The 15,462-nt window shown below is 45.0% G+C and overlaps 1 protein-coding gene across 1 annotated transcript in view; it reads right to left on the bottom strand.

Moving 5' to 3' along the window:
• The window catches only part of LOC138472584 (rap1 GTPase-GDP dissociation stimulator 1-like), a 674,436-nt gene that overhangs the window by 545,307 nt on the left and 113,667 nt on the right, over positions 1-15,462 (bottom strand). The window lies entirely within an intron of this gene.

The raw sequence follows: 15,462 nt of genomic DNA, 5'->3' as shown, positions 1-15,462 counted from the left end.
TTTGTCAGTATAAGTTTCTGTTTTTTTTCAATCAGTTATTTTGTGATGCAGGTTTTGGATAGGGATTTGTGTATAGCATTATAATCATTGGGCCTCATTACGAGTTTGGTAGTATCTGGGCTGTAAATCTACCCAGTATTACCACCGGATTACGAGTGCCGGCAATGGTTGTAAATCCCTATTCCATGGAGTACCATTGGACTCCATGGGGGGGATTTGCCAGTATTAGTGGCACTGGTAATACTGGTTCTGGTAATACCTGTGATTTTTGCCGGTAGGGCGCCTGACTTACCTCCAGCTCGTAGCTGGAGGTAAATCAGTTGCCCCACCGGCACACTTGCAGTTGCCCGGTGCAGTAACCTGCCGGTAAACGTTATTCGTGGCACATTATTACTGCACCAGCCAACTTATAATGAGGCCCTTTATGTATGATTTTACCGGATTTGCCAGCCTATCTGACAAAGAGTTACCATCCCAATGGATCACCTTCAGGTAGCCAGTTGGGCTGAGGGTGAGGGGATTAAACCAGACCATTGCTTTTTTATAGGTGAAATCCCTTGAAGCACACCTCTACACCAGGTGCTCAGGTTGACGTAGTCCCTAGAGTCCCTTACCATCCAGGTCAAATGCCTGGGTACAGCCCCTGGCCTATCAGGAAACAGTATCCTGTTCTGCTGTGGGCCTAATGAAGTTGACCCTGAGACATTGCCCCTTACCATCCATGGGAGGGACCCTGTAGTGTCCTATTCTCTCTGGACATTGACCACATGAACTGGGTTGAAAGCTAGTGCTCCAGTCATACCACTGATGCTTAGCTCAAATCCTGCCTTGCCCAGCACTGTGCCCAGTCATCCTGCAGTCCGTAAGCACCCCTATGGTGGATGCCTTCAAGGACGTGTTACACAATGCCATCATGACATCATCTGAGCATGGCCGCTATGGCCGCCTGAGACCCTTCTCCAGGGAGAAAACAATTCTGTGGGGTGAAGAAGAATATCAACTTTGGGAAGACCAGACCAACTAGATGATACATGACTAGAGAGCTACTGACCGGAAGAAGAGGTGTCATGTCATTGAGAGTCTACACAGTCCTGAAGTGAGTGTCATCCAGGCACTCCATGCCACACATTCAGACCCCACAGTGATGGACATCATGTACATGGTGGATGGAGTGTTTGGAGTCACAGAGTCAGTTGCGGATAAGGATGGCGAAGTACTACGCCCCTCGGCTCCAACAGGGTGAGCGTCTCTCCAAATATCTGGCCAGGACCGAGCCAATTCTTCATCTGGCTATACAATGTAACAGGATTGAGGCGAACAGCCTCAACCTAGTCAGCCTGCAACAGGTCATGTGCAGAGCCAAATCACTGCCAGTGATGCTTCTGCAGCTATGACTCTGAGAACGAACCCTGAAACCACCACCCTTTGATGAACTGGTCCGAGAGGTGCATACTCTGCATACTCTGAAAGGCGAAATGGAGGATGCAGCGTACAGTCTGCTAAGTGAACTGGTGTCTCCATACACTGCCCCAGAGTATGACCTGGCAGAGGATGCCAGCCAAGCCACCGCCTATAATGAAATCCATGCTACCATTGTGCGGAAGAGGGTCAACACTGCCATCTCTCTTTCTCTGTCTCTGAGAGAGAACACAAACTCTTCCGGCATGCTCAAGAGCCACAGCAGCCTCAGGCGGACCAATGGCACACTGTACCACTCTATCCTTGGAAGTTCTGCCACAGCTGTGGACTGGAGGACCACACCTTCCGTATGTGCACAAACCCACCAGATTACATCCAAATCACAGCAAGGTTCCAAGCCTTGAACACCCTAACACAGGCGATGGTGGAACATGCCAGTGAGGACCAGCAATCGGAGCACGTGAATTCTCAATACTACTATCCTCCGACTGACAATACAACAAGTCTGTGCCACCAGACAGGCCCAAGGCTGGAGTGACATCAGCGGTGAGCAAGTCATCTGGGAACCAGCATCCACGCAAACCGGCTAGTCCACCCTAGAGGAAGATCACCTGTAGTCAAACTTCCAGCAAGTGCAGCGCCCGAGCATCATGGGCAATACCCGATGGACTTGGAGGACCACCAGCCACTGTGACAATTTCCATCGCTGGACAAAAGGCACAAGCGCTTCTGGATAGCAGCTCACAAGTGACTATCATCTATTAGCCATTCTACAGAAAAACCTGGCGCATATTCCATTGGAACCCTTGGCTGGACTGAACCTCCTTGGTAAGGGAGACAACTCTTGGAAATATCTGGAGTACATCCAGGTCAGACTGCAGTTTCCATGCGATGAACAACTCCCATGTAGGTGAAAGTGCATCAATTAATCTCTGCCCCAGCCTCACGAGTTTGTAAAGGACCTTTGTGGGGAACTGAGATTAAAAGACAACCTTTATCTTTAAACGCCAAAGAAATCTAGATGCAGAAGGCAAACAGAATTTTATTTTGCTTCCTGCACTTATTTAACTTTACGTTGCTGAACATGGTCTGCATAATATCCCTACAAATGCAACACTATTTTTCATCAGTATCTTCTGTAACATTATCTTGATAACTTTAAAAGAAAATGCAAAGAAAATGTTGGTTTCTGCTCCCAGAAAGACACAAAGATGAAAGTAAAAACATAGAAATGAAACTGCTGCTTTTTGTGTTACACTTTCCTTGTGAGTGAAGGTAAAATCAGTCTGCATTCAGCAAAACAAGGACGGCTGACCATTCCACTCAACAGAAACAGTGGGTAGCTTGGAAGCTTACTTCATACCAGTAAATTATAGCCAGAGCGTTTTGAATCTTGCCCAACACTCCATCCAAATTCTGGAAGGCACTAGAGGCATGTGTGAGGGTGGCCTGACAACACAAGGTAGATATATGATTCGGGAGGCAGACATACTAATGTACATAAGTACGGGGGTCTTGTGGAGAACACAACACGTTGCAAAATGAATTGGATTTTCCCCAGGTGTACTTCATTTCCCATTTTCCTGTGTGCATCATTACTGCCTGCAGTTCTCAAATTACAAGCAGTCCTTTCACTGACCCAAGCGTTATTGCCTCTCAGAAACCTTAGGCTGTAGCGCGTGGCATGAGGTGGAGTGTGGAGACTGCCCGTTTTCCAAACGTTCAAATTCACAGATCATTGTTTTGTTGTATTTGGGGTACAATGTATTTAGTTGAGAAAGAGAGAAGGATTGACAGTGGCAATGTGAGGTGGTGAAATGGGACCTTTTGACCAGTGGTAGGAGTGCAGTGCTGCAGGTTGTTTTGCCTTGTGTGGCCTATTCCCCTTTTATCAGACTAGCCAGTTCCCCTCTAAGATCTTCTAACACATTACACTGCACATACAAGTGCATTGCAGGCCTATATCCTTGGCATATAAACATAAATAGAGCAATGACTAAGCTATCCTCTTTAGCCCCATCATACTCTCCCACATCAGTGGCGAACAAGGCACAAAAAACAGATTTTCTTTGGCTAATTTGGTGTGGCCTTCAATATTCCGAAGTGGCACTTTTTAGGGAGTTTTACCCCTCCCCCAAACCTTCTGGAAAGAGAGCCCCCACCCGCCCTCACATTTTAAATTAGGGGGTAACACCCCCCCAAACCCACCTGTACTCTTCCCTTCCCCACCATAAACATTCCTGACACAAACCCACCCTCCCCATACAAACAAACAGACAGACAGACACGCGCACACACACACACACACACACACACACACCGCTCTGAGTGGTCTCACAGTGGTCATTCTAAATCAGTCTCTTTTGCTTTTGCAAACAAGAAAAAGATATACTTACTGCATAACCATAACCAGACATAAAACAGTGAACTTTATTTGAACTTGCCACTTCCATATAGATAACATAATCCTAGTGTGTTCCCAAGCCCATAGAACAGTGATAATCAAACAGGAACCAAGTACATCCTACATGCAACCATCAACACCAGGTTTCGCATCTGCCTCTCCCGCTGTTCCATAAATGACACCCCCTTTCTCTTACAGGACCATGAACAGTGACACTATACAAGACCACCCATTATGGCCAGAGGCATCCCACCATCCCTGGGCCATATTTATGTGCCCACCACCAACAATAACTCCATTCACATCCGACAGTAGCCTTTTACAACCAGAGCACAGTCTGCGAATCCACTGATCCGATTGAGAATGTGCATCGCAGGCAACCCTCAGCCGTAGAAGGCTATATGAGAGGCAGATGTGCACTAATCAAATGACAATTAACACAAGTCCATGCTTAAGAAAGGGATTTTGTGCTATTGAGCAAAGTGACATATACAGACTAAATACATTTTTGGATATGGACACACATGGCAACAAACAACTTGTAGTTTTTATGCTGGCCCTCATTTAAACAAGTGTGCTAAAAACAGTGACTGAATACATCAAAGTGTGTATATATAGGACTTAATGCTGGATTCCTCCAGCTTCTCTGTGTGCTTACCAGGAAAACATCCAAGTGAAGAGGTTGAGAGAACTTGGTTTACGTTGTATTTGTCCAGATGTTAGGAAAGGTTTACCTGTGGTGCTCAAATGAGTATGGCCACGAGGTAGCCTCTCCAAATTTCGCCTGCTGTCAAATCAAAAACCTAGAATTGTAGCTTCTTACTTCTATTTTCTTGCCAATGAATGCCTCATTAGAACTGTGAAGACCCTTTGATTATGCTGGTTTTCATTTTGAAACAAGTTTTGGGGCAGTTTTGAATCTTCCAAAATACTGCAATGTGTTTTAATCAGGCCATGCGTTTGGATATTTCTTTACTTAAAGCATGTGATAGTACTTGCAATGTTGAAACCAGTAAGACCTTCTGGCACATTGAACTAGCAAAGAAACAAACAGTGAATGGCACAAGATATCACATGCGCCAAAGCACTGTTTTTATTCTTCAGGAAAGAAGACTTCAAAAGAAGTAGATGAGATTCCTTCCCGAGACCAGGCATCAGTCAAGGGTCCGCCACAAGTGTAGCATTGAGACAGCCAGCATCCAGGTGGTGGATGATGCTCTCCAAATCATAGATAAGAGCGACTCATTACTGCTCATCCTCCTTGACCTCTCGGCTGCATTCAACACCATTGACCACTGCATCCTTCTCTCCCTCCTTGCTGACATAATGGGATTCGCTGGCACTGTCCTGAATTGGTTTACCTCCTACCTCTCAGGCAGACACCAGGCTGTTCAAATGAACTTGTTGCATTCTCCTTTCGGAGTCCCTCAAGGCTTCATCCTCTCACCAGTCCTTTTTAACCTTTAGATGGTGCCTTTGAGCACTGTCCTCAAAGATCCCAATATAGCCACCCACCAATAAGTGAACGATACTCAGTTGTACATGAGAGTAAATAGCGTGCAGGACATCATTCGTCTCTGCGATTACCTAGCCATTATCCAGTTCTGGATGTCGACTGTCTACCTGAAACTAAACCCATTGAAAACTGAATTTGTCCTCATCAGTCCGCCCGCTTTAAAACAACTTGTCCAACAATGACTCAATGATATGCCAAGAAGGATTTGATCCACAACTCTGACTCAACAAAATCCTTAGGCTTCACCATTGACAGCAGCCTGTCCTTCCAAAAACACATAGCCAAGAAGGCCCAAATAGCCTGTCTCAGAATCTCTACCCTTCAAAAAATCAAACCCTTCATCCCTCTGCAGGACTTCTGGGCCGTAGTGCAGGCCCTTGTGGTCTTGCCCATCAATGGTGGAAATGCTCTCCTGGTAGGGCCCCCATCTGCTCACCCGGCTCCCATAAAAGCAGTACACCACGATTCTGCACATCTTAATACAAGAGCACAGATATTTGACCGAATTACTCCATCCTACGCAAACTACATTGACTTCCACTCCAAACCAGAATACTGTTCAAGACTGCAGACATCATCTGCAAAGCAGTCACGAATAGCACAGCAGCATACCTAGAGGCCAAGCTCCACATATCTGGTGGCACACGCTCCTCGTTCAGCAAACTGACCAACCAGTTTGAATCACAGCTCATCCGTAAAGAGAGGATCAGCAAGCAATCCTTCTCATGTCATGCACCCAGCCTCTGGAACTCAATCCCGGTGTCGGCTCAGAATGCCCCCACAATTCTCCAATTTAGCAAATCTCTCAAAACATGGCTCTTTCAACAACACCTGACCAAGGACTAATTCCAATGGGCGCACAAACCAACGCACAGACCTAACAGTACTGCGGCTACTATTAATAGATGTTAGCCCAAATGTTGGCTACCCACACTCTGAACAGTGCTCCCCTGCTCTTGAGCTAGGTGCACTCTTTAAACAATAACAAAATGAATGTGTGCTATTATTTGTACTCTATTTGTGTGTTATGACCTTCACTTTCAGGTGAACATTGTAAGCAAAGCCATGCAGCCTAAAACAATGTATTTGCTTGTCTGCAATGACCTACTTCAGGACTGTATAACTTTTGTAAAGAGTTATAGAAGTGTTTGTTTTGAGTCAGCCATAATAACAACCGAAGAGATAGCCTTATATTTAGACATTGAAACTACCTTAAAGGCAACTAACAGCAAGAGTGCTTGTCTACGAGACTCAGGATGAGACGCCAGAAAATGAAGAGAAATCATTGTATTTTAACTGTGTTTTATAACTACTTCACTTGTAAGATGTTTTCTCAGTTGTCTGCTAACAACACAAGCTGGGGCCTCCTGTGCAACATAAAGCTCTTACCTGAAAAAGAGGAACTGATAAAACTGTGCAAGCACATGGCGCAATTGTTGGCAAAGGGTGTTGACTGCGCACCTGAATGGGATACAGACAACTCCTTTTGGCTGAAGAATGGAGACATATCCAGACATTGGTTCAGAAGAGCTCTGTTAACGCCCTTGAGGTTGTGGGGCATAGTCCCCCTACAAAAAAACCATTGCTTGTTTCCAAATGTGTGGGTTGCCATGAGGATCTTGCAAACAATTCAATTTACTTTGGCAAATGTTAAGAGGAGAATTAGTAAACTAAAACTGATAATACTTGCTCTCCATAAAGGCGGAAGAAAGGTTATTGGCCCGTGCTATACTATCCATATTTCCTTAATGTAGGCTAATATTTGACACAAACATTTTTAAAGTATTCCTAGTATATAATACATTTGTGTACTCTGCTTTGTCTGCAAATTCATTGAATCAAACTGTGATAAAAGCTGGTTCATTTGTACAGCACTGATTTATTGACGTTACAGAGGAGCTTCATGAGATGGGGTGTAGTTTAGGAGTGATGCGCATGCGGGGGGTGGGGGGAGTGGATTCTATCGATTCGGCCTCGGCAGCAAAAAGACTATACAGCGTCATGATTGAAGGCATCTAAATCAAGCAGACAACGCGTTTAGAAAGTAGCTCACGGCTGCAACCTCGCTGCATTTTCACGCAAATAATACAATACATTAGCACAGAGCTGAGGCAGTTCACACACTCGGGATGTACTGGAAATCTTTTTTAGGGCATATGTGTTAAAAAAAAACTGTTGAAAGAAAGGATGCAATGCTGCAAATAAGAAATACGAAGACAACGCTTTAAAGTGGAACGGATGCGTTTTCGTTTTTTACTGAGAAATGATAGGCAGAAATACGAGAATGGGGAAGTTCTTTGGAAGTGTGAAACAGGGGAAGTAGCAAAGTGATAGCAAGCTGAGTGATTCTGAGATAAGACCATATGTCGACAAGCCAACAGAAATAATTCATGGTCTCTACATTTTAGCTACATGTCAGCAACGTTAGTTGGTACCAGGGGTGTTGCTAGGTCTGGAAAAGATCAGGGGCTAAGCTAATGTCGGGACTGGCGGGATTCGGGGCTAGTTATAGCCTGTGGGATTCGGGGCTAGCTGTAGCCTTTTGGTTGTAGTCCCTGAGCTTCTATCCGGGCTACAACCATAAAACCCGGGGCTACCACCCCAAGCCCCCTCCACCCCTAGCAACGCCTCTGGTTGGTAGGATGGGTACAAAACAAGTCACACCCTTTTCATAAAATCGAAAATGAATTAACTTAAAATTGAAAAAGTTACCCATATTCAGTATTTATGAGAACACATTATAACGCAAATTTTGAGAAAAATCTCAAATAGCACGGAGACTACTGTGAACCCTAACACATGTGCATCTTCAGTCATTAATGTGCTATTTTGAATTGGTCCCTAGTGGCCCGAGAGACAGGCACGGAAGTCGGGGAGTTCCGGATTGTGGTGCATGCGCATGCTCCTTCACAGACATAATTAATACTGGCCTCCAATTCTCCGGATTGTGGTGCATGCGCATGCTCCTTCACAGACATAATTAATACTGGCCTCCAATTCTCCGGATTGTGGTGCATGCGCATGCTCCTTCACAGACATAATTAATACTGGCCTCCAATTCTCCGGATTGTGGTGCATGCGCATGCTCCTTCACAGACATAATTAATACTGGCCTCCAATTCTCCGGATTGTGGTGCATGCGCATGCTCCTTCACAGACATAATTAATACTGGCCTCCAATTCTGTGCCTGGTGAACAGCGTTAAAATAAATCCCCATTTCTCTGGCGTGTTTTTTCCAGATGCAAATAAACAGGTGGAATCCCTAGTAAGTTCTGCATCTTCGCCCGCATGAAAGTTCTATGCCGGCAGAGGTGCCTGCCGATTTGCTGCACAAAGCAGGTGGTGGAGGTAGAATTACAAACCCTGCCACCCTTGGTTCACACCAAAATGTATAGCAATGTTAAGTCGTTATACAGCGTCAACTTTGGAAGCACAAACTCAACTTCATCCACCACCTTCTGTGATCAATCTGAATATTTCCTAATACATTGCGTCAGACTTGCTAGGTAATCAATAGCTCTAACCGACTATCCAAGGTATCGAGCTTGTTGGAAGTGTAGTGGGCCTACACGGATCATAATAGGAGTACACAGAGGCGTGCATGCAGTTCAACTTTACTTTATTCTTTTATGCCTGTCTTTTCTCCCTGCCAACTCCTCCCCTTCCATTCTCGTGACGTGCCCTTAAAGGGAGCATTCAAATATCTGCACATCACTTACAACACCACCCCCACACATATCTCCTTGCATCCATCTTATATTTCTTCAATGAGTCTGCTGGGTCTTTTGATGTTCCGTCTCAGTCGGTCATCTCGTCAAGACTCTCTTTCCAGGGTCACAGACCCCCTTGCTGTACGTCTTCTTCTTCACCTCCTGTCGCTTCCAGTATGTCCTGCACCCCACTTCCTTTCTGGTTTGTGTCAATCTCTCTTCCAGGCATGAGGTGCTTCAAGAATGACACGTTACTGATCACTTCCTTCTTCCCATTGGTAGCGGTGACCATTGTTCCTTTCACGCCTGTTAGCCACAATGCCGTACTCTCATATCTCGAATCCATCTTTCTCTGTATCCGTTGCTTCACTAAGACGTCATCCCCTTCATTAAAGACCTTCATATTTGCCCTTCTCGCCCAGTCGGTTCTCTCCTTGGCCATTTCTTTGCCGCAGGCATCTCTCTCTCAGGACCTGGTTCACTCCTTCCAATTGTGTAGTCCGGTCTTTGCATGGTAATCCCTCATTAGGTCACCAGGCGGTATGCCCATCGCGGTAGTGGGTGTCTTCCTGTAGTGCTGCAGCATCCGGCACAGCGCTTGTTATGTTGGCATCCCTTCAATCAAAGCCTTCTGTATCATTTGTATTTGAATTTGTATTTTTTTTATTTGTAAAGCGCGGCCGAGCCCTGGGACAACTGGGCACTGAATCTTACATGTTACACAGGCATAACTATACAAGCAATCTTACAAATTACACATACATAAAATATACAAAACAATCCAGGCTGTTAACATATATGGTAGCAAAATACAGATTATTATACAATTTGAGTACAACTACATATATACACAGGTAATGGCAATTGAATAAGAAATTGATTAGATTGTTTTATAAAGCAGATGGAGGAGCTCATGGAACCAGGCTTTAACCTTGCTACAAAATGGTGTAACAGACGGTTTCTCTCTTATGGAGATAGGTAAAGTATTCCAATTCTTTGCGGCAAGGACTGGGATGCTGACTCTGCCTGCGCATTGTTGGGTGAATTGTGGGATGACAACGCAGTGCGATTGCGCTGTGCTAGTGGGTTGCGTCGATGCATGACGTGAGAAGGTGTCAGATAGATATGTGGGGGCCTGGTTGTGGGGACACTTGTTGGTAAGTGAGTGTGACTTTAAGTCTATTCTCTGCTTAATGTTGAGCCAATTTTTGTTCTGTCTAGTTGTAGTGCTGTTTCCTGGGGATGTTACATGCTGATCTGATTGCGTTATTTTGCATAACTTGCATTTTGTTCATATTTTGTTGGGATGTACCCAGGTAGAGCGCATTGCAATAGTCAAGCTTAGATAGGACTATGGCTCTTGCTACTGAGATGCAGTTGTAGTCAGGCACAGACGGCAGGCTGTAATGAGCTTGCATGTATAGGCTGTTGAGATGCTAATGCATTAGTCTGTCTTGTAAGTGTGAGTGCTGAGTAAATGTAAATTCCTAAAGTTTTCACATTGTTGGCTACATTGATGATGTTACCATCGATGTTAAAGGAGTTGAAGAGGGTCCCTAATTTGTTCAGTTTGGAGAGCCAAGGAATAGTAATTCGGTTTTGTCATCGATTAGACATAAATAGTGCTTAGCCATCCAAATTTGTATGGTGCTGTAGATATCATTAAGGGTTTTACTATCTGCAGTGTAGTCACCAGTGATGGGGATGAGCATCTGGGTGTCGTCTGCATAATTAGTGTACATGACACCCAGATAGTCAAGTATAGCAAATAGAGGTTTGGTGAAAACATTGTAGAGATTTGGGGATACACAGGCTCATTGAGGGACTCCACAAGTGACTGGTGATGGTAAGGCAGATGCAGAAGGTGCAAAGACCCTCATTGATCTGTTGCTAAGGAAGGATTTAATCCAGGTGTTAGCTTGGTCTGAAAAGTGTGCAGCAGATGACAGATGTTTACATAACATTTCATGATTCACTAAGTCAAATGCTGCTAAGTCAAGTAATAGGATTAAGGCAGATTTACATTTGTCTTTTAGGATCTGAATTTGTGTCTTTAAGTCAATGAGCACCGTCTCTGTCCCATGTCTAGGTCTGAATCCTAACTGTCTTAGTCCTAATAAATTGTTAGATTCTAGGTAATGCTGTATCTGGAGGTAGGCTGCACAGTCCAATATTTTTAGCAAGAGCGAGACAGTTGTGATAGGTGTGTAATTAGAGGCGTTGTTTGGGTCTAATTAAGGTTTTATTAACAGTGGGAGTTCCCAGGCATCTTTGAGATTGGTGGGTACGGTACTTGTGACAAATGATGCATTGACAAATGACTTAATGCAGGGGGGTGTTCATTGGCCGCCTCCTTAATAAGCATGGCAGGGCAGATGTCACACTGACAATTAGATGGTTTGAGTTTAAGTATAATCATCTTCACTTCTTTAATAGAGAGAGGCTTGACGTTGAATTGTGGTACATTGGGTGTGGGGGTGGGGGAGAGGGCAAATCCTGTGGGATAGCATTGTCAATTAGTTTTTTTTTGGTTTTTATTTTGTTTAATAGCAAGGTGATTTTTATCCTGGAGAGCAATCTGTATGTTAGTACACTATAAGGTGTCTTTCCTACAGGTGTCAGGTACAGAGACAGGAGATTCAAGTTCTTTCAATATGTTAAATAATTCCTTTGTACTGGAATTAGCTTTGGCTATGCAATCATTGAAGCTGTCTTTTTTGCCTGGACAATGGCTAACTTGTAGTTGATTGAGGCTGCAGTGAAATTAACCTTGTTGGATTCGAGGGGGGAGTTTTTCCAAGCAGTTTCCGCTGTTGTGTCGCTTTCCTAAGAGTCTTAAAGTGGGACGTGTACCATTTGTTGATGTGAGCACAGGGTTTGGATCTCTGCATTTTAAGAGGTGCTATGGTGTTAACAGCTTGAGGATAGTTTTGTTGTATAGGTCCACTAGTTCAGATGGGTCGGAAGGCAATGTATCAGGATGTGTAATTTGTCGTAGTAAAGGTAATATAGGTTCTCTACTGTGAGATTCCGTTTGCTTCTCGTCATCTTGGCCAGAGCTTGAGTTTGTGAAGTGTGGGGTGCTGCCTTGTCGATGATGAACGTGATTAGGTGATGGTCGGTCCAGGAGTATTAGAAAGAACATTAATACTGCAGTTAAGGTCTGCTAACCAGTCTAGCGTTCTTCCTTTGTTGTGGGTAGGGTTATTTATGCGATGTGTATGCAATGTGTGAATCCTTACTCAGTATTGGTGTCCTTAAGGACAGTTGCTTTAGAGTCTTTTTAGTTTATCCTTTGTAGCATGGGGTGATACAAGTTTGGATTGGAGGTCAGTGTAATCTGGATTAGGGATCAGTGAGGGGATCCTCTGTGGGTAGTTTGGAACTGTGTTGAGGCAAGGTTGTAGACATTTTGAAGGTTAGTCATCATCTGACCTTGGAAGTTTCGTTGTCATCGTGAGGTGTGTGATGAGTGTGTTGAGGCTCGGACAGGCGTCCATGTGTTTAAAGTAATGGAAGCCTAACTGAGGTGCTTTTTTGAACATAAGAAAGTGTGTTATGCTATAGATAAGGGGTGAAAGCACTAGTTGTGAGGTCAGCATGACTAGTATGAAGTTATGCTGATTGTCCACCTTGGCACATTTGTGGAAGGCGTATTCAAGAATGTGTTTTAATTGCTAGGTGCGTCTGGTTGGGCATTAGTTCTTCCAAGACCATAAGGCAATAGGGTCAGCACAGATAAAGTTCTAATAGGGGGCTGATTAACTATAAGATGCGAGTCAAGAGGAACAGGCTAAGAGAAACAAGATCAAAATGATTGCATGGGCGAGCGGACACACATGGGAGAGTAATCCATCAAAATGTAATGCAGTTGCAACGAGGAGGCCACAGTTAGAACAGAATATGATACATGACTACATAGGCAAGGGGACTCGTAAACAGTGAGCGAGCAGACAAATCAAAGTGTGATACAGTTTGTAAAGCGGACGGCAGCAGTTACAGTTAGGGCAGATTGTAGTACATTTTGCAATGCAGCGATGGTTAATACAGGTCTGTTTTACTACGGCTGTATCAACAAGGGGTCATGAGCAATTAATAGGCAGACAAAAGAGGAATATGAATAAGTTACAAAGCAGGCATAGTGCATGACTAGTGCAGGTGAATTAAGTATGACTGCACGGGCAGGGGACTCAGGAGCAGTCGCAGCAAAAGGCAAACACATCAGGTGGGAAGACAGTTAAACACATCAGGTGGGAAGAAAGTTTGAAATGTGGACGTCAAGTCACAGTTGAGACAGGAGAGTATAGGATGATAGTAGGCAGGTGGGCGAGGGACAATTCCAGAGTAAACAATACGGATTACAAACTAATTGCAAAAACGGGAAAGGCCGTAGATTTCAGATGACCGCATGTGCTGGAGTACATGAGCAGTCAGAGAGAATACTAATCCGAATAAGAGGCAGTTCACAGACTGCAGCTGTGGTGGAGGATATGCAAAGTACGTAAGACAACTGTATTGAGGCCACTGCTAGTACACGGCTTAGGGCACACGTTGATTTAGTAGTATTGAATGAGAGGGGCTAGCAGCACGGTATGGAACAGCCGTGTGTTATACTGTGGTGACACAGATAGGCCTGATTCATGATAGATAGTACAGAGCAAGGATACGTGAGAAGAGGAGATGTCTCACCGTAGTTGCCAAATAGACCTGTCATCAAGATAGTGAAGGCGTTGTAGTTCAGTATTGGAAAACATACAACCAAGGTTCCGGGCAGCTTTCAGCTCGGTCAGCTCAGTCAGGAGCCTTATTTCATGTACCTTCTTTTTGTGGGCCGGCGCTCGCCTGCCGGGGAGATAAGATTGGCTTGTTGTGTGTATAGCAGCCAATCCGGAGGCTTCAGGTATCACTGGCTCAGGGTGGGGAAGGTTGCATTGCATGGGGCGGTCATGTTGGAGAGTGGCAAACCTCATGTTGCCTAATGGCGATTGTGCATCAAATCAGCAGTTTGAATGAAAAGAAAAAAAAATTCACAGAAAAGGGCTGATGCTTGGTGGAATACAAGGGGAATTGCAAAGATAGCGGCAATTAAATCGCGGAATGCTGACAATCCACAAGATGGACTTGGGCTGAAGAAAATATGCCCAAAAGCTTACCTTAACACCCAAGCAGGGTGAAGGTGATGAAGGTACTGCTCCTGCAGCTTGGACGAATGCTACCAGAGCTCCAGCTCTGGTGAAGAGGGTCTGAACCTCCATCATCTTCTTTATGGATGACATCAATCGTTCCTCCATGCCCTTCGGTTGAGGCCATAGCGGCATGTATTGTCTGGTGTTTGAACCCTAGATGTTTGGCAAAGTTGTGGAACTCCTGGTCGTTCAATGTCAGCCCGTTGTCCGTCTTCATGTTGTGGGGAATACCCCATTCACTGAAGACCTCGTCTGTTACCCCCACTACATGTGTAAATACTGTGGAGGAAGCCCTCTTCACAAAGGGAAATCTTGAGAACTCGTCCATGATCGCTAGTAGGTAATCCCCTGTGTCTAATGGTCCATAAAATCCTATTGTGACCATGTACCACACCCTCACAGGAATCACAGTCACTTGTAGAGGGAGTGACAAATTACTCTTGGCCATGCATTGGCATGGCAAACACTTCCTGATTGCCTCTTCCACCATGACATCCATGAACGGGAACCACATCGCCTGTCTGAGCATTTTTCTGGTCCCTTCAGCCCCCACAGCCCCCCGATGTTCCTCATGTGCTAACAGCACTAAGCCCCTTCATAGGGAGGATGGTATGACCAGGCAACACCCTCTTAACAATATCCCATGTTTAGAAACGGCTAACTCTGTCCATATTCTGGTCTGGGGGGTTGCCCAGAGCAATGCTAGAGGTTAAGATTCATTCTAAACATTCCAGCCATCACCTCTTTGTTTTTGCTTTGTCACCCCGAGTGGGACGGGTATGCCCAGATAGGTAACAAATTTGTCCGTATAGTCAGCATAAGGCTCTTGTGATTATTTATCATATTCACTGTATGAATCACCCGGGTATTCATACTGTGCCGGGAAGTACCCTGCCTGCAGCAGCTGATCTTCGCTCAGGGGCTCTCCATAGTCGGGACCCTTGTCCATGGCCATGATCATCCTTCTCGGCAGCTGTGGGCAGAATGGTGTCTGTCTCCACTGTTGTTGTTGTTTGTTTATTCTGGCCGATGGGCGCCAGCCTGTTGGCATCACTTGTGGTTGTCGTCCTGCCGGGAATGGTCTTCCTTCCCGGCAGACTGTGTGGAAATGTCCTTCTCTGCCACACTTCGAGCAATGTTCCAGCGTGCGGGAATGGCTGGACACATCGGTAACATAGTCTCTAGGGGCGAGGACCCATCTGCGCCTGCATGTATCCATCCCTCTG

This window comes from Ambystoma mexicanum, chromosome 8 (assembly GCF_040938575.1).
Source record: "Ambystoma mexicanum isolate Mex_15411 chromosome 8, UKY_AmexF1_1, whole genome shotgun sequence".
NCBI classification, from domain to species: Eukaryota; Metazoa; Chordata; class Amphibia; order Caudata; family Ambystomatidae; genus Ambystoma; species Ambystoma mexicanum.
The sequence above is the reverse complement of the archived record's forward strand: the minus strand, read 5'-3'. Positions and strand labels throughout refer to the sequence as shown.